Source organism: Arvicola amphibius, chromosome 8 (genome assembly GCF_903992535.2).
Source record: "Arvicola amphibius chromosome 8, mArvAmp1.2, whole genome shotgun sequence".
Classification (NCBI taxonomy): domain Eukaryota; kingdom Metazoa; phylum Chordata; class Mammalia; order Rodentia; family Cricetidae; genus Arvicola; species Arvicola amphibius.
In genome coordinates, this window is record NC_052054.1 from 41,025,933 (window position 1) to 41,047,153 (window position 21,221).

At 38.1% G+C, this 21,221-nt stretch overlaps 1 protein-coding gene across 1 annotated transcript in view; it reads right to left on the bottom strand.

Moving 5' to 3' along the window:
• Positions 1-15,361, bottom strand: part of Pkib (cAMP-dependent protein kinase inhibitor beta) — a 38,547-nt gene extending 23,186 nt beyond the window's left edge. The window contains exon 1 of the mRNA XM_038340246.1: positions 15,293-15,361. The gene's annotated coding sequence lies outside the window, so the exon portion shown is untranslated. The remainder of the gene's footprint in view (positions 1-15,292) is intronic.
• Between the last annotated feature and the right edge of the window lie 5,860 nt (positions 15,362-21,221).

Sequence of the window (21,221 nt, forward strand, 5' to 3'; positions counted from 1 at the left end):
GATATGGGACTCTGTATGCTGTGAATACCATTGGTGAATAGAGAAACTGCCTTGCCTGATGGTAGGGCAGAACTTAGGCAGTGTGGGAAAAAACTAAACTCAATGCTGGAAGAAAGGAGGTGGAATCAGGGAGAAACCATGGAGCCCTGCCAGAGACAGATGCCATAACTTTAGCTGGTAAGCCACAGTCACGTGGCAATACACAGATTAATGGAGATGGGTAAATATGTAATAATTAGCCAAAAAGAAGCTAGAGCTAATGGGCCAGGCAGTGTTTTAAATAATGTAGTTTCTGTATAATTATTTCAGGGCTGAGCAGCCAGGAACCAACAAGCAGCTTCCCTCCAACAAAAGGGCAGCACCCTCACCAAGTAGAAGTTCAGTCTTACTTTCTATGATTCAATCTAGAGTTCTCTGGTCACTGTGTCTATCCCGGTGACTGCCATGGGTTACTTGAGGTTACAATACAGATGTTTGTAATTGTGAGTACAAGGGACAAGCTGAAGGACAACCCTTTGTAAGATCATGGAAAGGAAGAAGACCACCATCCTGCAGAAAATCAAGCATGGCATTCCAGTTGTTGTTCATGCAGGGGTAGTGACCTTGCTGGACTCCTGGGCTGTCGCTTCCCTTGCTGCTGTCACTTGTTTTCTTTTGACCCCCAAGGGCATCAAGGTTCACATCCATGGTGGCCCGTGGCCTGTGGCCCAGGTGCTGATGAAAACAAAAAGGGGATAGGGAGAGGAAGGCACATTTGGCACTCAACCAATCTTGGGATGCAAAACCCATTGCCAATATGCCCTGGGCTCCACACTGTTGCCTAAAAGCACACCAAAGAGGTAAGTCGTAATCACAAGCCCAAGACCCCATGCAAGCCATAGACTTAGGATTTTTCTGGATGTGGACCTCTACCCAGGAAAAAGAACTAGGAATCTCTTGAGGAAAATACAGCCACTTTGAATGCAGGCTAATAAGGTCCTGAATATTTCCCTATAACCACCAAAAGTCTGTGAAATGGATGGCTAGGTAGAGACAAAAGTATAAAATGCCGCCTGGTTAGAAACACAAAATCTTCTCAAATGTTTTTTTTTTTTTTTTCATTTAAAAAATGGTGATGAAAAAGAGAAAGGGGAAGGGTTTGCCCATGGAATAGGAATTGTCGGGCTATTATGGAAGATGGTTTTAGTCAAGTTTGAGTCATAATCTGGCATTCGTTCCCGGCACCATATCACTGACAGTGTTTCTCTTGCAACAAAGATCCTAATCCATAGAGTTAAAGGGAAACATTCATGGCATGCCGCAGGACAATGCTTGGCATCCTTGTGGAACCTTGTGTAGGGGTGAATCCAAACTTTACACATACAAATCAACAATTACCATGAGGCAGACCTGTGAACATGAAGATACTGATTTCAGGAAGAAACTTATAAATATGACAGAGGTAAAGAGGACCCTCCCCAACCACCTCTATCAAATATATCCAGTGCATGACCGCCACAAAAAAATGAAAAAAAAAGATAAAAGTTAAAAACCTAAATACAGCTCTTTTCCATCTTCCTCTCGGAGAGGCAGCTTCGCCTCTACCTCTCTCCCCACTTTTCTGCTTCCTCCCTCTCTCTCCCTCGCCCCCCTCCCTTCCCCCTTCATAACCCCCTTGAATAAATATTCAACCTCAAAAAAAAAAAAACTAAATACAGAAAAAGGAAAACAGAGAAAAAAATCTCTGATCAAAGCTATACAAGCTAACCTGACTGGATTTTAAAACTTACCTGAAAAAGTTTGTAGATGAAAGGGAAAAGGGCTCTGATCTTTTTTTATGTCTTCAGAATATAGGTTCACAATTTACAATGATATCTGCTGAAATGTACCGATTGGTATCTTACCATGACTTTAAATAAGTCTAAGGGGGAATGCAGAGATAATTCAGTGGCTAAGAGCACTGACGGCTCTTCTAGAGGACATGAGTTCAATTCCCAGCACCTGCAAGGCACTTTACAATTGTCTAACTCCAGTTCCAGGAGCTCCAAACCCCTCAGACAGACATATATGTGGGTGAACAAAAATTCATTTTATGCGTATGGTGGTGGTCCCCTCATTTAATCTCAGTACTTGGGAGGCAGGGGTAGGTATATTTCTGAATATGAGGCAGCCTGATCTACAAAGTGACTTTTATCACAGCCAGGGCTACACAAAGAAACTGTCTGAAAAAAAAATTAAAAATTAATAAAATAAAGGCCCACTAGCGGTTGAATCAGAAGTACTTACTAAATTTGAACATATTGTTTCCTATAGTGTTGGAGGAATATGTAAGCATAAAAACAGAACAATTTATTATTTATTATTGCCTTAGTCATCAGAACACACTGCCTTAAAGTATCACATAATCTGCATAGATATTCTTACGTAATGAAAATTATATTAAATTTCTGACATAAATTTATTTGACAGAATGAGAAATCCTGATTCTGCCACCCCTATTCCATGTTAACATAATTAACATGTCTCATTTAATGTAAAATAGTGTTTTCAGGGATTAAAACTTATTATATAAGAGCTGGTGGGTGAAAGATGGATTACCCTGACTGATTCTCCATTTTTTGTTCAGTTGGTCTTAATTTGTCCCATTCTTGCATTGTGGGGAGGGAGACAAAGGATGATGTCCTGCAGTGGCTTCTAAAATCTTAATTTATGGCCCCATTCCATAAAGGCCCATGTATCTAAAAACCTCCTGATTAATAGTGTTGATGTCACCCTATCAATAACTTGCAAATACTTTACTACTATTAATCTGACTAATATGACGAGTTTGCCGCACATTTCAACAGCCTCTTGATCACAGTTGCTTTTGTCTACAAGGAGACATGATACACCTTAGCTGAGCTACTTATGGTGTCCCTGAGCAGCAGTGCTAGTTGCACACAATCTTTGTAAAAGAAAAAAATTACATATTATGATGTTTTAAAAAGGAGTGAGAAAGGAGCTTACAAAAGCAAATGAGTCACTACCTCAGACAGTAGAAGGCCCTTCCACCACTATTAAATACTTGGAAGTCACTGGTTAACCCATATGCCATTCCATTCCTGACACTCAAGAATAGACACTGACATTCTCTGTACCCACAAGGTAGATACAAGTTCAACATCTATAATAGTTTGGGTGATAATAGCTCCCATAGGTTCTTATGTTTGGATACCTAGTCCCCAGCTGGTAGAAGCATTTGGGAAGGATTAGGAGGTGTGGCCTTGTTGGAGGAGGTTTTTTCACTGGAGTTGGGTTTTGAGTCTCAAAACACTTGCAGCATTCTCGGTGTACCTCTAGCTTCTGGGTTGTCTATGATAACTACACATGGCCCTTCAGATTCTAATTTTTTAAATGCCTTTTCTTGGCCTCATACTATATTCCAGTAGTGTGGCCAACCATGAAATTAGATTAGAGTCTTGGAATAGAACCTCATAGAGCTTGAACCTGTTCTCAGAAGTACCCAGTCACCCGTTTACCTTGGATTCTTGAAGTAGTGCCCTATTAGCTCATCATGTCTACTAGGAACTCGGATACAGAATGAAGTCACATCTGGGCATTTTTACAAATTCTTCCCCAGGAGGGGTGATCTCTTCTCTGCTTTCTTATTTGACAGACACCATGACATTCATGAATTCCTCCACTTCTCAATGTTCTCAGCAATATGACAAATTTCTTGTGGTAAACTGAGTGAATACAGTAGTAATATTTCTATTTCATACAATGGATCTTTATGGAGAGTTTTTTTATTTTTATCTTCTAGTCAAAACATTTCTAATAAAGGAAAAAGCCAAAGGGTGGTTCATTAGGCACATTGTAGGCATTCATATAAGCACTGGATGCCTTGGCCAATGGCCCCACATGAACGTTTTTCCCAACTTATAGACCATTACCATAAGTTTCTCCCTTCGATAATGAACACTGGGAATTTATTGTTTTACAGATACTCAAAGGATGAACTAGGTCAGTCCAATTCTCCTATTAGGTTCACACTACAACTTAACCACAATAGGATACTCTGATGTGGGATTCCCTCTGTATACTGTGAATATGTTTTATTACCATTGGTTAATAAAGAAACTGCTCTGGCCTATGGTAGGGGCAGGGAAGAATATAGCAAGATGGAAAATCCAAGCAGAGATAGAGGAGGAAAATGGTAGAGTAAGCGAGATGTCAGCCCGTCACCAAGGAAACAGATATGTAGAAAATGAGGTAATGCTATGACCATGTGGCAATACAGAGATTAATAGAAATGGGTTAATTTAAGATGTAAGAGCTAGATAGAAATATGCCTGAGCCACTGAACAAACAGGGTTCTAATTAATAGAGTTTCTGTGTGATTATTCAGGTCTGAAAGTGCAGTCTCTGTTTACGATACTTGTTATCTGACTAGGAGTACTACACAACAATAACAACCTGGGAAATCATGTGATTTAGAATACTCAGGCTGAGGGCCTGAGGAAGACATTAGTGGGAATTCAACCTCCCATAAAGATGTAGTGATGATTAGGCTTAGGAGACAGCCAGGGTAGGAATTCTAATGATCTTTCCAAACAATTTTTATTTAAAACACAACTTGGAAAATGATACCCCTGCCCCTGCTAAGTGTCACTCTCACCAAAGGCATTGATTGGTATCTGGAGATAATGAGTTCTATGTCAGTGTCACACAGGTCCCTGAGTTGCCATTATTGGCTGGACAAGAGGCTGTGTGGTAAAGTTCACATGTTTTATTGCCATCTCAAAATATGTTGTCATATTTTCTTAAGTGGGTGATTTGCATACAAGTAGAGATGTTTTGCCAATTCCTAAGAGTCTCTGTTATTATCTGGTTATAAACTGTTGTTCACTAAGTTTAATAGCACATATCTATAATCCCACTACTCAGGAGGCAGGTTCAGGAGGATTACCATAAATTTGAATTTGCCATAGTAAATCCGGCCATCCAGAGTAACATGGTGAGACCCCCATCTCAATACAAAATGAAACAAAACCAAACTAAACAATAAAGCAAACATTAAAAACAAAACAAACCACCTTAATTGATATCAAGCATGAATTACGGCTTAAGGACAAAAGTTAAGGCTGAGCATCTGATGTAATACTCTGCAACTGGTCCAGCCATACATCCCCTCACCACTCTTCCTATAGATAAGGTTTCTGAGCCAGACACATGTTCTTATCAAAGGGACCAAGCACCGGTTCTAAAAACCCTGACTTAGCAGGATCCTACTCTCTGTCTGCCTGTATAAATTTTCGAGCAAACCAATTACATCTTTTCCTCAGCAGCCAGTGGCATCTGCACATCATTATACATAAAAACTGTCCTGTCTGTGGCCCTGAAAATATACAGTGTTCTCCCCATGCCCATTCCATCCCCATGCTGTCACTATATGCAGCTGATGAACTGCCCTCAGCTTTATGACTTCAGTGTCAAGTGGCATTTGGCTTTTCGTTTCAATGGGGGTAAATAGATGAAAACATCGCATAGTACCACTTTTCCTTCTCCCTTGAAAAGGAGCCTGCAGGATAGAAAGGGGAAAGGTGTTGGTTTTACATACATCATGTGTCGACACCAACCCTCAGTGGGGTGCAATTTATTCTGTACACTGTGATCTACAATTGTTTCAAATGTAACCCCAACATTGAGTTGAAGTATAATACAGAGCTGCATCTGGCCCAGTCTAGGATATATGAAGTTTGATGTCTGTTTAAACAACTTATATTAGTGTTTGAAACCTATTGAATCATTTTGCTGTTTCTACCACACTCCTCTAAGAGCCTAGAAACTCTGAGGTGGTCTTCAAGCTCATCGACCTAGGAGTCTCTGTTTCTTATGACTTCTCTACCTTTCTAGTGCCCTAGTACCTATGGAACTTGTCTACCTTGCTAGGATTTTCCCTAGAAATTAGGGTGTAATTCTCTTGGATTTATTAACCCCACTAAAACTTCTATTGATATGTCTTTGCTGCTCAATTAAGAGGGCTGGAGACCTGGGGACCTCAGCAAATACTCCATAGCCAAGTACTCCTCAAATTATGAATTCTCCCACTGGCTAGTAAATGATTCATTTCCCTTCCCAGAACATAAAACCTTACTCTTATGTCATTGTTTGCTTTTTCCTCCTCTAAGGTTTGTTCTCAGTTCTCCAGTCTCATCTCAGAAGGTTGAAGTCAGGTTGTTGTCAGAAGCCATTCTGGCTCTCATGACTGTGGCTCTTTGTTTCCACTTCACAAACGTCAGATACTTGGGTGATCTTTTGTTCTAGATTATGTGTATTATTTCCAGCTAACAGTTCTCATGCAAGACACTAAAGGAAGTTTAACCAGTAAAGAAATCTCAGTTAATAATTAAATTGTTATCAGTCATACAAATTTAGCAGCTCTTCTTCAATGGGCCTTTAGTTAGGCAGTTGCTTTATATTCATCTATAGGCTGTATATTGCTTTACTGCATTATTTCATTTAGTCATTATCGCAAATATAAATGTGTGTGCGCATGAGAGAAAAAGAAAGCTTATAAACGTGAGATGAGTAAAACTGAATTTTCTAGACGGTGAGAGTCTTGCCCTGTGTTAGGATTTAAATTTCTTACATGTAATTCCAAAACATGGGTTTTTAGTGATTTTATTATGTTCTATCCAGTTTCCATTGACCTTTATAAAATTGGATGATAATAGTATAAAATAGAAATATCTTAATTTAGAAATAAGCCCCCTAAAACTTACTTAGTACATTCACTTGTCACATGCATGAATCTCCTCAAAGTATTGTCCCTCTATGATCCAAATACTCTCTACAGTATTTCTACTTTATTATATCATATTGTATTAGTGTGTGTGTGTGTGTGTGTGTGTGTGTTTAACTGTAGTGTATATGTGTGTGTTTGTTTGCATGCCAGTGGTCATGGAAGCCAAAAAATGATTATAATCCTGGAGCTAGACTTATAGGTAGTTGCAAACTGCCAAATTTAGATGCTGGGAACTGAATTCAGGCCCATTGCAAGAACCACTAAGCCATCTCTGGAGCCCCATTTCCATAGTGCTTTATACTCAACATACTGTTTAAGCAACTCAACTGGTTCAAACACTTTGATTTGAATTGACTCTTAAAATTTTATTTACTCTTAAAAATATAAATCATGGAACTGAAAAATATAATTTTGAAAATAATATGTGTTCTTCATGTTCCTCATTAACTATTATACAGTTTATATATGGAGGAAATACATACTTCCATATTCATTAAAAGTCTTTCATAGAATAGAAAACTCTTGTAATTTATGGTATAAATTTCTATATAATTTAATCACTATGTTATGTCTGGGTGAGTTAATTTTACCTTCAACCTTATTTTCTTTTCAAAATAGGTAACAGAAATTACTCATTAAAAACAGTATGAGGCCAATGTGAATTTGGTTTTTAATGAACTTAAGAGTTTTTCAAATGTCATTTTAGAGTTTTATTGATGTACTTTATCCTTATGGCTTTTTATTCGAATATTAAAATGATTTACATCTTATAAAACAACATTTTCTCTTGAAAAGGAGAAAAGACACAAATAATGCAATAAAGGAAACCACTGTTTGATGCACTAACAATAGCAGACAGGTGGGGGCCGTGTGCTACTATCCTGTCCTTTGAGTCATTTCTATATAGTAAGGCAAATCCACCTGAAATGCTCTGCAAAATCCTGCAATTTCCCTTTGAAACATATAACAAAGATTTTGTGACCTTCTTCTAGCTACATACACCTCAGCCTACATATCGTTTAACCTTAGCTGCTGAATGACCAGCCACTCTGCTTCATCCATCTGCCCTGACATTGACCTTGTTGAATTTAGCAGCCTTTAGATATGGTTTTTTATAGCTTTGCTAACAAAATCATTTCCCTTCTGATGCCAGGCAGTGTAAATCAATGCCTCTTCTTTCTTATGTGTTGTTCTGCCAGGAACTGGATTCTCACCTTTGCACTTGATTAAATTGTAGAAAGGAGAAGACAAAATGAGGTCTCTGAAAATTACACCCCACCTGTGCCTGCCTGGAGCCTGGCAAACAGAATTTACAGCAAATTAGCTCTTCCTGAGATCTTTTTTAAAATCTTAATGTGAGAGCCAGGGGACATACAGGAGGAGGGAAAGAATCAACATTAAAAAAAAAAAAAAAAACCTCCACAAAACCAAAACCAAAGAAACCCTATTTGCTGAGGATTAATCTTATGCCAGAAGAATGAATGAAGTGTTTGCCTAATTTGTTTGTCTATAACCGTCAATGACGACAGTTCTTATCAACGCAGAGTTCCCTGTATTCCAGGGAGCTTTGGATTTAGAGAATCTGGTGCCATCTGTATTCTTAACTCTGTAGGTAATTGAGGCTAACAGGCTTGAAAACTGAATTAGAATACAGCTCAAGTTGTTGCATCTTTCTCACTGCATCTTGTAGTCTCTTTCCCACCTTTTCCAGACGGCATTGATTAATTGGTTCTCACATCTATGAGGATATGTCACTCACTTAGTAGGTTGTAATTGGTGGTTTTCGCAATGACGAGCAACTCACATACTCAGCCCTGGAGACCTACGAGCTCAGTTTCGGACCTAAGTAAAATTTTCCTTTTAGTAAATTAAAAATTGAACTAAATTATAAAATTTTGTTACCCTTGTTACATACATCAGGATATATGTCAGTGTCTTCCTCTGGGTTCTGCTACCTTTCATTCTCATGGGCAAGTATGAGGCTCACGGATAAAACAGTTTAATATCGTTGTCACTAAGTACTAGGTAGGGTACTTTTTCCTTCTGGGAGAGACATAGTTTCCTGGGGGGCATGAGCAAATATTTTCTATGCATCAGCCAGGGACAGCAAAGATTCAGTTGCACACTCCAGCTGAACTTCATATCCACTGACCTGCTGCTGCTCTCATTTGAAAAGCCTGTCTTTACAGACAGGAAGTTTTCAGTGAATTTGACACAAGAATACAACGTCTGTTGCTATTTTAAGCATTCTACATTTTTTTTCTAGGTAACCTGCATGAACCAAGACAACTCTGAGTTGTCCTACTACTCTGTTTACATTCAAATTCTTCACTTACATCCTATGACATTTGATTAAGGATAACAAAGAACTTTGGAATAGGAAAATTCTCCCAAATCTATTTGAATTATAATAACTGAAGAAAATACCATCAACAACAATGACAACAACAAAACCAAGCAAACAAACTAGAAAATAATCACCTGACCCTACAAGGGTCTTCAGTAAGAGTCGAGAAAGAGTTGCTCACAGAAAACGTTGCTAAGAGACACTCATTTGGCTGGAAGGGAGCCTCACCATCTTGAATCTATTGACTGAGATCTCTTTGGCTCTCTCAGAGATATAAAAGATGGAGAAAGCAAGAGGCAATACGGAAAAGATCTCATGCATTTAACTAAAGTTTCACAAGTATTACTGGACACGTTTTCTTACCTAAATCAAACAAATCAGAAGAAATATTTGGAAATGAGGTCGATATTTACCATCTTTATAAGAGATAAAGTCTGAGAACTAATGTGTGAAAGAAGTGAAGAAGACACTCCATGAACACTTTATACTGTCTCAGGCATGTTTTAATTAAAAAAAAAACGAAGCTCAATATCTGATCAATGTGATCGTTGTCTTTTCTTTCCCCAACATAATATTTTTATTGATTATTTTGGAATTTCACTTAATGGACCCCAGCCACATTCATTCCCCTGTCCTCTCAGGTCTGCCCCCCTAACCCCGTGACCCTCATTAACTAAAAACAAGTCCAATTTGTATTGCACATATGGTCATTGGAGCATGGTCAAATTCCCCATGGCTATCCCCTTAAAGAAAACTGAGTCCTTCCCCACCCTCACCCCCACCAGAAGCCACCAATTGTGGAGAACTGAAGCTTTTTAAAGAGTTTTTCTTAATCAGATTTCCCAGATCAACTGTATACCCTACCCTCTTTCTTAACTTCTTTCATTGATATGCATCTTTCTGTTCTATCAGTTTACAGATCCTCCAAAACCCCTTTTAATTCATCCTATCCAAACCAACTCTTGGGAAACCATTCACTCATTCATTCATGTACAGGTTTATGCTCTAAACTAAACCAGCTGACTCATTAGTGGTAGCATTTCCACCAATTAACTAATGGAAAAGAGGTATTATTTTTTAAGGTGGGATATATTTTCTATGAACAAACAAAATTTTGTTTTCTACCTATTTTCAAGACCAGAAAGGATATTAGACTTGTGTTCCTAGTACAACCAGATCCACAACATGAGGGAATTTCTTAACCACTTTAAGGATCAGTTTCCTTGGTCCTTTTTGCGTAATGCCTCCTCGATGTTTGCATTGTAGGCAGGAATACTTTTGTGTCTTTAGTTTTCTTTCTAGTAAATAAGTAGCTACTACCTGTGATCTCACTGATTCACGGTACTGGCTGGTTTTATATCAATTTAACACAAAAATTAGAGTTATTTGAAAGGAGGGAACCTTAAGAAAATACTTCCATAAAATACAACCTGAATTTTCTGAATTAGTGCTTGATGGGGGAGGGCCCAGCCCATTGTGGGTGGTGCAATCCCTGAGTTGGTGATCCTGAGTTCTATAAGAAAGCAGGCTGTGCAAGTCATGGGGACCAAGGCAGTAACAACACTCCTCCATGACCTCTGCATCAGCTCCTGCCTCCTGGTTCCTTCCCTCCTTGAGTTCCTGTCCTGACTTCCTTCCTGAAGTATAAGCCAAAGAAAACCTTTCTTCTCCAACTTGCTTTTTGGTCATGGTGTCTCATTGCAGCAATAGAAACCCTAAGACACTTGTGTTCCACACACCTGCTTGAATCAAACCTAGACTTTCTAGCCACTCAATGGAAACAGCAGGATGCTAAGGAAGGACAAAATGGCTAAGCATAGTCTAATTTAGTTCTAAACATTTGAAAATCAATTTGCTTTCACTTTAAGACCTATGGACTAAATGTACTAACCTTAACAGTTTAAAATTTGGAAGGCTTTTTGCTAAAATTTACTAAAACTATATCTTATTTGCATCAAAAGTATGAGCTTAATATAATTATTATGTGCACGACAGCTCTTATTTGGGTTGAATGAAAAATGTTCTGGTACAAGTTCCCTTGTCATCCGTCCATTGTCCCTGAGGCTTTTAGTCCAAGAGGAGTTCAATTTTAAATTCCCAGATACACACTGTGCCCTAGAAAACAGGGATTTCAGAAAACCTGGAATCCTCAAATGCCGGGGTCTGTGAGACTCGGACTATATGTAAATATGCAAAAAAGAACATTTCCGGCATTTTCAGTAGCCTCTAGTCTAGCATATGGAAAAATCAAAAACAGCATAAAGCTCAATTTTTTTCTTTTTTAAATGCAATCATGCATAACATTCTTCAGCAAATGTTTATGGGTCACAGAGAGAAAGCTGATGTTCCTTCCATCTCCTCACAGAGCCTCTCAAGTCTAAAGTACTGTTGATTGCCATGACTAAAATTCTAAGCCAGTTCCACAGGAAATTCTAGAAAGCATTATATAACTTGAAACATGTTTCGGAGGTGTCTTTCAATTCTAAGATAAACTAGTTATAGCAGGAAATGAGTATTTCTTTGTATCCATAATATTTTTCAGCTGAGGCCAAATAAGATGGGCATTTTGCTTTAGAATCTAAAATTCTTTTCTTTCATTTAATTCTTTTTAAAACTTACCTCCAGATTTGTTTGCAAAACATAGGTTATTCATCTCTCTATTTTTCTATACACATAATAATTAGCACTATACATGAAATTTGTAGTCTTTTAAAAACTATAACTCCTTTTGATTGCCCACACTTTTGTATAATCTCCCCCTTAATACACTGGACTGCATGATCCCAGCTCCTGTTCCCAGCTCCATCACAGTGTGTGATGGAGAAAATTATAACAACTTTTTCATAATACATCTTAGTGACCCATGAAGGTGACCAGTTGATAGTAAAATTAACAAGTGTGTTACAGAATATTGAAATGTTTAGAAAATGTTTTAGTAGGCTTATTTTAAGATGGTGATCTATATTGTACAGAAGAAATTTACATGTCCCTCTGCTCTAGATAATCACATACACAGTCCACTTTCTTTTGCACGATTCACTGGAATTGACATGAACTGATGGATGTGGTTAAAGGCAGCCAATTAGAACAAAATGAGATAATCCATGAGTAATTTGTCACATAAGCACACTCACATGAATACACACACAAGCACATACACACATACACATCATATAGGTGTGTGTGTGTGTGTGCGTGTGTGTGCCATATATACGGCACACACACATATACACACATGCAAATAAAGAAATGAGTTTACAGGATCTGAAGAGATAACTCAGCCCTCTCTCTCAGCACCAGATTCTGAGTTGAATCTCCAAAACCCATGTTTAAATAAATGCCAGGCATGGTGGCACACACTTGTAATTTCAGAGTTGGTGAATTAGAGGCAGATGATCCCTAAGGCTTGCTGGTGTGTTCTTAAAATTTAAGAGTTTAGAGAACATTGCAGTAGTCTAAAGGAGAGGTGAGAATAATTAACAACGTAGCTCATGTCTCCTACTTAACAATTCATAAAACTGCAAGTGACTTGCATTTAAAATTAACCTGTTTTCACAGAATTATATGTGGCAGAGCTAAAAAGAATCAGTGATAAAACATGATATACACAGGATTTGCAACGGTTTGTCACCTGATCTTGGTGCTTCTGTTTCTTAAATAAAACCTTAGGTGAGCACATAAGCTGTCTAAACCTCTGCTTAGACACAAAACAAAACCTCCCAAAGTTGGGGAGACTCCATGTGACAACGCCTGTGGAGTCATTGTGGACGACCCATTAATGTTGAGACAACCAAGGACAGGCTAGCTGGCCACTTTCTGCTCATCTTGAGAGGTGTTCATCTCTCTTTGGAAACATGGTCTTCCACCTGGATTTTGTTTCTTAGAAAAAAGCACAACTGGGGACCTTGAGAAAAGGCACAGCATCAGAGGCAAGACAGCAACAGTAGAGGTGGACATGGGACTCACAGTCTGCCCCTCTTGGGTCTCAGAGGCCTCCTTGCTAAGTGATATTCCTCTGGATACTTGCAGGTGGATATTTGAACAGGAAAGTTGTCTCAAAGAGCACTTTCTACTTTTTCACTGCAAGACTGCTCAGATGTCCAGTTCAGCACTAGAGAAACTGGTTTCACCCGTGTTAGCTGCTCCTGAAACAGCAGAGGCAGAGCCAGCCTAGTATAATAGTGCAATAGGAATAGAGTGGAATTGGGGGCAGAAATACAAATTCTAATCCCTCTCTTCTGCTGTGGCCTTGGGCAAAACATTAAGTTGCTTCTCTCCTCCATGAGTAAGAGACTTAAACTAAACAGTATCTACAGTTCTTTTTAGCTGAGAAACTCTGCCATCTAGCAAGTTTCACTCCTGGCTTTTATTAGACACCCATAACACAAATCTTTCACTCCTTCAGCTTAATCTGGACTTGCCAAACATAAATATATCCCCTCACCCACACAGGCCAGACATGTGCATAGCTTTCTGTCTCAGCACCTAGGGATGAAGGTAGGAGGTGATTCAAAATGTAGAAATCAGATAGTTTTTTTAAAATCGAAACTGCTACTTGATCTGCTAAATCAGCACATTTCAGAAGGAAACACTGGGAAGTGTGGCCAACCATCTGTCCTGAAAGAGTTTTCTCCAAGATTCCACAGAGACTAACTTAACACATAAAACAGTTCGTAGATGTTTACTAAGGAACATCATCATCGGATAAAAGCTCAAAATTTATGAAAATGACATAGGAACGATGGGGAAATGTGATAGTAATGTCGACATATTTCATTTCTATGTAGCGCTGCTTCGTTATTTCACTTGGTTCCTATCACAACCTATGGAAGAAACTCCATAGCGTGCCTTGTACTGTCAAAACATCATCAGAAATTTGGGATTGGCAAATTAATAAGTAGATGGATTAGAACCCCAAAGTCATCTCACATAACTAGAAAACAGATCACACCACTACAGAATGTTTAAGAGCTGAACACGCCCTTTGAAATAAATGATTTGCTAAAATTTATCTGATGACGCAGCTAGAAATATGTCAAGTGCCTGTTGACTGGTTTTATTGGCTACCCTGCAAATGGTAAGGTTATTATAGCAACTATAGATTAGCCAAGATAAAATGAATATTAACTAGTAAGTAACAGTGATTTGAGGATTTTGCTGGATCATAGAAAGATCTTAAGCAGTGATCATTTCAGGTTAACAAACCTCAGATACAGATATTTACCACTCTGAAACCCAAGCATATGGTGTGGAGGTTTCCCAGCTAGTAAGGATGCTGGTGAGTGGCCTTGCTTTCTTGATCTCTCTTTAAACCATGGACCCTGGAACTGCATTCTCTAACTTAATATATATCCACTCATCATGGCTTTAGTGATAAATAAAAATAGCCTTATTAAACCCACAGTTTTCTTTCAAACAGTCAATAGTAAAAATGCTATCATTACAAATAACATTTGGAGGACAGATTTCTATTTGTTTTTCTCTTACTGGTTCCTCTAAATTTACCTAATAACACATCTGTAAATCTGTTTGCTTATCTTCAACTCTTCACTAAGTAGTACAGGATGGGTCTGTCAGATTTCCAGATCCAGAACTGACCCATCGAACACAATTGTTATGACACCGTAGTAGGCTTTAAAAATGTGTTGAAACTGAACAAATCTTAGCTGTGTGAGATGCAGCACGGACTTTTAAAAAACATACTAAAACTGTTAAGCATGGACAACATAAGCCACGTGACTTTTAAATGAATAAACATTCTTCTCTTTCCTGTATTTATGCCCTTTCTTTTTTCTCTTCCTTCTTACCTGTGATATAAACTTTCTAAAATATGTTTACATAGGTGCCTCATTAGATCAATATGTAACATGCCAGCCTCATACATATGTGGACACATATACACATAAGAGAAAAACACAGTGAAAATGTCATTAAGAAAGAAGAATTGGCCAAAGAATAAATGTTATATTCACTAGCTGTACATACATGTAGTAAATGATTTCTGATTGGTGTTTGGTTTCCTTTATAATATTTTGTTGCTGTCTTTGAAGAGAGGTCTAGTTTTCAAATTTTCATGCCCATTCATATTGTGTGGCTATACTTGGTCAAACAAAGGAGCTATTTCTTTCCCCGAGTCATTATCTAATTTTTTTAGTAGAGAAACATGAAAGGATACTTACAAATCTCTGATTAAAATGTGCTGTTATTTCTAAGAGAGGTGAAGGGTGATGCCAAATTCTTTCTTTCCTGAAAATGGAAAACAAAAAGGGAGAGAAGAAATACTCATTGGAGAACCAAAAGGAGGATAATTAAGGTAATAATGAAATTTGAAAATTTTGACTCTGTTTTTGAAACAGGTTTAAACTAATTAACACTATGATTTTCCTTGCTTCCTTAGGAACAGTAGAACCTCTGAGTCAATGACACTGTGTGCTGAAAATTCAAAGGAATTTTACTCCCAACACCAGATGTACCTAAGATTATCAATTACAACATCTATGGAGTAATTAGTGCATCAGCACTGATGAAAGGCAAGTTGAGAAAATAATTCATCTCATAGACACAACACACGACAGCAAACAGTATTGCACTTACCCACCGAAAGATCATGTAAGAAAGCACGTGACATTGCTATATTTTTGAGAAGTTGTGGATATCCATCACACATTTAGAACATGACCTCATGTAGCTCATTTGGAGTGGATGTGAAATGTCTCCCACAGGCTTGCGCCTCGGAAATTTGGTCCCTGGATGGTGGTGGTTCTCGCTATTGAAACTGTAGGAAGTGAGACCCAGCTGGAGGGAGGAGGTTACTGGGAGTGGACTTTAGGATTATAGTCTGATATGAGTTCACCTACTCAACTCTTCTTTTTCAACAATGTATAAATATCTGTGCCTTTAGCTCTCACTTCCTATCATGACTCCAACTACCCTGTGTTTCTTGCCCTGATAAACTGTATCCTTCTAGCTGGTGCACCAAAGAAATCTTGCTTCTCTCAGATGGTTGTTTCTCTCAGGTATTCTTCCACAGGAGCCAGAAATGTAAGAGAGACTGACACATTGCATCCAAGTGCCCAGCACAGATATGGGTACCACAGAGAAGGAGCCATCTTCATTTGCTATAAAAACAGATTGCATACACTCAGCTCCTCTTCACAGAATGCCCCTGGATCTTGGCTTAAGCATGTTGTACCAATAGGATAAAAAGTTGTAGGGATATGACTTTCCAGTACCACTTCACATTAGCCACTCATAGAAATGGGTGTTTTGCATGTTCCTTTTGTCCCAGGGAAGTGTGAAATTCACCCTTTCTTTTTATTGAGACAGGGTTTCTCTGCAGCTTTAGAGCCTGTCCTGGAGATAGCTCTTGTAGACCAGGCTGGTCTCGAACTCACAGAGATCCGCCTGCCTCTGCCTCCGGAGTGCTGGGATTAAAAGCATGCGCCACCACCACCCGGCGAAATTCACTTTTTCTACACTGTCTCAGCAATCTTCTCGACTATATTCTTATCTGCAGGCTTGCTTCCTGGAGGTTCACTCTTTACCTACATTTTGGGTGAAGTCATTTCACAGTAAATCTTTTCATTCCTTTCCAAGCTTACTATCACTATGTAATCAAGCTCAAGAGTCTTCACTTGGTATAAGCTGTTCTGCAGGGATTACATCCACTCTACATTGCTCCTTGGTTTTTACTCCAGTCAATTATACCCCAATACTAAAACTCTAATGTTATGCCCAGGCAGTGGGTGTATATTTGCCTTTGTGGCTCTTTACCCTCAATTTTCTCTCACCCCTTGTTAGTATCTATTCATCTGTTTTAGGTCAACTTGGGCAGCCCTTCCCAGAATCTCTTTCATACTAGGTAGAACACTAATTATCCCATGCATTATAAATTATAAATTGTTCTCAGTGACCACCTTTATTCTCATGCTAGCTTTTTTTTTCTTTTTAGAAACCTTTCGAGGGCGTGAATAGTGACTCATTTGTCTTATCTCTAGCACAATATTTCTCAGATTGTGGAAGGAATACAATAAATAATTTGTTGAACACAAGGTGTGTGAGGTTCTTTTGAGACTTACAGCTGCCTGACTGCGTATTTTATTACCTTATGAGAATTTTAAAAGTAGAAAGAGGACATTTTTAGTTTCATTCCTCTACCCCACTTCTCATATGGTTTCATACTGTTCCACTCACTTAGGGATGGCTTCCCTTCAGTAGTCTTACATTTGTAGACCAAGAAAGAGGAAGTGAGAAGAGGAAGAGAAAAATAAATGACGAAACAGTCATATGGGAAGTAACAAGAAGACAACAATTTGCAAACTTAAATATTTATAGACTATAATGCCTACATACATCACTAAAAACCCAAAATAAAAAATTTCATAACCTCACTTTCCTTTTCTAACCATTTGCATATGCTCCGTGACAAAGATCTAGCAGAACAGACAAACAGAAATTCATTATGAAGTCACATGATAAAACCATGCATTGCTGCTTGCAGTTAAAACAGACAGGGTTTCTCTGTGTAGCTTTGGAGTCTGTCCTGGAACTCACTCTGTTCCCAGCCTGGCCTCGAACTCAGAGATGGGCCTGCCTTTTTGACTCCTGAGTGCTGGGATTAAAGGCGTACACCACCACCACTTGGCCCACTGTTTGCATTTTTTTAAATGTTGGTTAAAATCTCTATAATTTTATGCCCTTTCTAGAATTAAATTCAGGGTTGCTTTTTGTTTGTTTGTTTCATTTATTTTGTTTTTGTTCTCTGTGTAGCCCTGGCTGTCCTGAAACTTGCTGTACAGATCAATCTGGCCTAGAACTCAGAAATCCATTTGCGTTTGACTCCCAGATACTGGTATTAAAGGTGTGACCAACCATTACTTGGCTAAAATTAAATTTAGTTTTAATGTTATAATTTTTTTGCCTACTTCGGTCCACAAGACTAACACATGACATAAGAATAGAATAGAACAATCATTTTCCTTCCTAACTTCTTTTTGACTAAAGTCACATACAAAATATTTCTCCAGTGGACTTTTAAATGGTTTTAAACTTATTATTTTGACTATTCCTATATTAAAATTCAGATTTACAGATAGTATGATAAGCATAAATACAGTGAAAGTTGAAACTGAATGAATCTCTGATGTGAGATTCCCCTCTGTATGCTGTGAATATGTTTTATTGCCATTGATAAAAAAAAGAAGCTGCCTGGGCCTATGTCAGGGCAGAATATAGTCAGGCTGGAAGAGATATAGCGAGAAAGTAGGCAGAGTCAGGGAGAAGCCATGTATATGCCACAGGAAACAGATATCCAATACCGGACAGAACCTTACTGCTCGGTCACAACCAAGTGACAACACATAGATTAATAGAAATGCATTAATTTAAGATATAAGAGCTAGCTGGAAACATGCTAGTAGGCCAAGCAATGTTTTAATTAATAGAGTTTCCGTGTGCTTATTTTGGGTCTGGGCAGCCAAGACAAACAAGCAGCCTCTGCCAACAAATCTCTAGTCATCCTTTTTAATTAAACATTTTATACAAAACTACAAAAATTTCTGAAAAAGTTTCAAGAAAAGTGGGATATACCTACTATGTCTACAGTATTGACACACTACAAAATATATATTGACATGACCCAGAGTCATCTGAGAGAGGAATCTCAATTGAAGGATTATCCAGAGCCAATTGGCCTGTATTTGTCTATGAGGGATTGCCTTGAGGACCCAGCTCACTGTGGGAAGCACTATCTTTAGGGTAGCTGGTCCTAGACTGTATAAGAAAGCTATTTAAGCAAACTTGAAAGAAAGTCAACAAACAGTGTTCAGCCATGATTTCTGCTTCAAATTCCTATTAGAATTTCTGTACCATCTTCCTTCAAAATGAAGTGTAACATATTAGCTAAATAAACCATTTCACCCATAAGTTGACACAGGTCATGGCATTTGTCATAGCAACAGATAGAAAACTAGAACAATATCTTACATAATTTTATTTTTAAGTTATAAAAATTATTAGACTAATAAGTGCTAAATTATAGTTGCATATATGTTAAACATTTAAAGATAAATGTAAAATGAAATGAGAATGTGCTTATGGTGTTTGAATGAGAATGATCCCATAGGCTCATATAACTAATGATTGGTACCTAGTAGGCAAAAGTGTTTTTTGGAAGGATTAACAGGTATGACATTGTTGGAAGACGTATGTCAATGCGGGTTGGCTTTGAAGTATCAAAAACCCATGTCAGGCCATATCACTCTCTCTGCATCTCCAAGTGGTGGTTTAGGATGTAAGCTTTTGGCTACTGCTCCAGTATCATGCCAGCTTGTCTGCTATCATACTCGCTACCATGGTTGTCATGTACTTACCTGTAGGAGGCACAAGATCCATGTGCTCACAGATAAACTCTGGGGAAACCAGGAATGCTAAACATGCAGGGTTATATATTCAAAAGGAGAGATATATATGACCTGTTTTCTGCCCAGGGGGCTAGGTGCAGCCTGATGGCCTTTGCTCTATCTGTATGATCAAGACCACAGCAGATCCTCTCCCTGACCTTTAAGACGTATCACTAGTTCATCTACAGAACTTGTATTTATGGAAGAGGTCACATGTACTTTACAGAGAGTTTCAATGTAATCGTGTCTTAAGCTTTATTGTATCTATGGGATTTAGTTAATTATCACCACGAAACTTTTTTTTTCCAAACTGTGTTTTTCTTAAATATGCCTGAAATAAACACTGATGCCAGACTCTCGAAGTTTGAACCAACACTAGCTACTGAGTCATGCTGAACTGGACTTCCTTCTTGTCTGTCATGGATCGATACTCTGCTGGCCACGGTGTTTGCAGAGACTCCTGCCTGCACTCACCCTCTGAAACTGCAAGCCAGTACTCAGTTCAATGCTTTCTTTCATAAGTTGTCTTGGTGATGGTGTCTCTTCAAAGCAACAGTGACTAAGGCAGTGTTCTAATATAATTTCTTAAACTTTGGTATGTAATGAATGATTTTCATGATGGCGATATCACACAAGGTCTGATCCCTTCTGTATTTCCTCTGCTGGAATTGTATTTTTCTTTCAAACTTGATAATATTTTGATAGCTAAGAGATACAAAAGGCAAAAAGAACAAGTGGCCTCACTAAGATGGATTTCATTCCTTGCAAGGAAAGAGGGTCAAAATGTGTGTCGACAGGAATATATCATGTTAAAAACAAACTCCTTCAGAATTGTGAGCTGTCAGAGATCTTGATTATCATCTAGTCTAGTGATTTTTCAATTGTTTTATTTCAAGTGAACTCATACTACGAGGCCAATATAAAGATAGACACATGAAGAACATGTATAGATACCAAAGGCTTCCAGGCCTGAGGCTCTTTCTTTTCTTCCCTCCATGTTCTTCTTTGTAATCAAGGTTATAGTTAGAAAACTACACAGCCATTTGCTGTTATGGAGGTCTAACCCACTCAGCTAGAAATGAAACAAGAGCAACCATTTCACATCTGAATGCAACAAAATTGCTAAAAGCACCTGTCCTAATGTTATGTGCTGACCTTTCCCTTGGATGCTCTTCTTCACAGAACTCGCTTCCTCCATAATGTTTTGGTTTTTTGCCAGTAAATCTGAATCTCATTTAATAAAAATGTAAATTATGAGTAGATACGGTTTAGGGTAATTTTTGCCTCTAGGGTTAGCAAAATAATAAACATATTTTTCTCTTCACTACTAGAATTATGACAGGTCAGTTATGTAAGTTATCATCTCTCAAGACCTAGAATTATAGACAGAGATTATCTCAGTCAAAAGTGTGTGTCCTGCTATAAAGAGACTTGCACATCAAGTTGTAGGATTTGGGATTGAAATAAGTTGGTTTGGAACAAAGATTCGACTAGATACAAGGTAAGATTTTTTATCTAAGCTTGCATTTCACTATTTTTTGATTTTTATGAGGTGCTAAATCTGCTCATTCATTAAGTATTCTTTCCATTTTACTTTTTTAGAGCAAATAATTTTGTGTCGAATAGTGTAATACATTATATAAAAATATGAAAGTTGAATGTGTCAGATGAGTACCATTGATTTCTGTAAGGCATATTAACAACTATT